This window comes from Sapajus apella, unplaced genomic scaffold (genome assembly GCF_009761245.1).
Source record: "Sapajus apella isolate SASKATOON/1434 unplaced genomic scaffold, GSC_monkey_1.0 scaffold3, whole genome shotgun sequence".
Taxonomy (NCBI): Eukaryota; Metazoa; Chordata; class Mammalia; order Primates; family Cebidae; genus Sapajus; species Sapajus apella.
Genome location: NW_022436943.1, coordinates 50,386,385 through 50,389,267, shown reverse-complemented (window position 1 = coordinate 50,389,267; position 2,883 = coordinate 50,386,385). Strand labels below are relative to the sequence as shown.

The window sequence follows — 2,883 nt, the reverse complement described above, 5'->3', positions numbered from 1 at the left end:
GGATGTAGCAGTGAGCTGAGATCAAACCACTGCACTCCAGTCTGGGCAACAGAGCGGGACTCCGTCTCAAACACAAAAAACAAAAAAAGGGCGGTGGGGGAGTGAATTTGGATACCGACATGCATGCATAGAGGGAAGATGTTGTGAGGAGATACAGGAAAAAGGCCATCTGAAAACCTTTGCAGGAAGGAATAGACCCTTCCCTTGCAGCCCTCAGGAGGAGCCAACGCTGGTGACAACTTGACTTCTGGCTGCCAGAACTACAAGACAATACATTTCTGTTGTTTAAACCACTCAGTTTGTGGAATGTTGTTATGACACCCTTAGCAAACTAATACAGAGGAGTAGAACGAGCTGCTATGCTGAGCAAAATGCATTAAAGAACCAGAATGAAAAGTTTCCTGCTTCAGTCCAGTGACCTTTTACTGGTAACTCGGATATTTTATGTCTAATGATCTCTTAACCCAACCCTGCCTCCACCTTCATATCCATCCATTTTTAAACTTGGCAAGAGCTTACTGGCTTGGAATGCTGTGCATAAGGCAAATACTTCAGGAAAGGTAACAGGACATTTTATGTCTTCCAGGATCCTTATACCTGTGTGGAGGTATAATGTATTCTAAATATATTCTCTAATGTATTCTAAAGAGAGATATGACATTATTATATATAAACTGATTCACAAAAAGTAACAAAATCACAGCATCAGAGAGCCTGGGTACTCATGAATCCATCACCCTCAAAGCCAGCCTCTCTGTTTTTCCCATCCCTTTTATTGTTCAGGTATCATTTGAGCATGGACCTCATGGGACACGACTCTCCATCACGGCTTCAGCTCACCCAAAGACCTACAGATAAGTACAGAAGTCATAACCTCCCACCTCCTGAATGTCTCATGATTCAGATCCCAAATGCCTTATAAACCAAAACGTTATATGAATGGGGCATATTGTTTTCATGTATGCAAACTCAAGCCTTGAAAACTACAGAATACAGACAGACCTAGAAATGATTAATGGCAGACTAATGAGACTGTATAAGTATGCAGTCCATGAATAGAACCTATAAAAAATGAACTGTGAGAAGATATTGAGTTTTGCCAAAATGTCATTCCTGTAAGGGCATCGCCTCCCATTATTAATCATGTGGACACTGTTGTCAAAAATGTCATTAGAATGACTCTAAATCCTGATAAGCTAACCCAGTCCATTTACAGGGTTTATTTTAAGCTGTCTTGGTTATTTGCCTCATTCTAGATCTTGAGAGATTTTCTTAGAACACTTTTATCACATGGTTCAGGACCTAAAATTATTCCATTGTCTCAAAAAAAACTCTTCCATTTTCAGCATAGTTTCTCTTGTTCTAGAACATTTACCTTGCCCATGCAGGACATGACTTGGAACTCTAGATTTTATTAGCTGCAACTTCAAAGGGAAAAGGGTTACTCTGGATACTGGAGTCATGACATTTGTCTAGGGGTCAGAAACCTGCATTCTCTAGTAGCTTTAGGCCCAAGACCTATGGCTTCAAGACAAGAGTATATAACCTGACATCAGAAAACTTGGATTCTTATCCCAGACTATCATATTTTGACCCTATATATTTAAGAAAGCATTTATGTACCCTGAATTTTTCCCCTAATAATTTGGTTCAATAAATTTTGGCAAATTATCTATCTATCTATCTATCTATCTACCTACCTACCTACCTACCTACCTACCTATCTATCTATCTACCTACCTACCTGCCTGCCTACCTACCTGCCTACCTATCTAATCGTGTATCCATGCATGGATCAAGATATGAAATACATCCATCACTCCAGATAGTTCCCTCATGGCCCTGTCCAGTAAGCTTTTCTGTAACCACAAAGAAGTAGTCACTTTTTTTCCTTCTGTAACCATAGACCAATTCACTTTGCTTGTTGTAAAACTTCATATAATAGTTCCTCATTGTGTCTGTCTTCTTTGACTCAGTGTAATGTCTGTAAAATTAATACGTGTTGTTGCATAACCAATCAATTTTCCTTATTGATGCTGAATAAAATTTCTTTGCATAAATGTATACAGCTGAACCATTTTTATTAATAAAATAAGTAGGATAATTTGGACTTCAAACCTGGGCCCCCTGGCACTAGCTTTGTGATTTTGGACAAGACATTGGCTCTTCCAACACGGATCAGACACACTAAAGGCCTCTCCCTCACCACTGTAACTGGCACTCGGCCACGTCTTCTTCCTGGACTACTGGTAAACCCCACACAAATCAATGCATAGAACATCATATGCCTATAATGCATAGAAATCAAAACACAGGACAGCCTGTGCTTCTTTTGTGCCTGGATTCTTTTCCTCAACCTAATGTCTGTGAGAGTAATCCATGTTGGTCTGCCAATTAATGTCCTGGATTTTATTATTCTTCAATCAGAGCCAGGATGAATCTTTTAAATATAAATCAGATCATGTCACTCCTTTCCTTAAAACTCCACAAGGGCTCCCATTTCACTTATAATAACATGGAAATGTTTACCAGAGCCTGCCTGGACCTACCACCCCAAATCCTCTGCAACTCCATCCTCATTTCTTGCCACTCTCCTTTCACTCACTACACTTTATGATTGTGTCTCCAATATGCTCCAGTTATTCCTGCTATGGGGTGAAGAGGTCCCCTCTTGGCCGCAGGCTGCTTGTTCTTCCATTTATGTCTCAGCATAAATGTTACCTTCTCAGAGAGGCCCTCATTGACCTCTCCAACTAGGTAGAGAATCATGCTTGGCACCCAGAAATTGTCCTATAATTATTAGTAGGATTAATGAATATGGATACTACAAGGCATAAATACATCGTGGACAATTATTAGTGTTTTATAACAAAAATACATAAT

General features: G+C 39.7%; 1 long non-coding RNA gene across 1 annotated transcript; it reads left to right on the top strand.

The window, feature by feature from the left end:
- Positions 1-334: 334 nt before the first annotated feature.
- On the top strand, positions 335-1,073 carry LOC116529561. Its single transcript, XR_004259543.1, has 2 exons — positions 335-560; positions 784-1,073. It is a non-coding gene; the product is annotated as an uncharacterized LOC116529561 (long non-coding RNA).
- Positions 1,074-2,883: the final 1,810 nt, after the last annotated feature.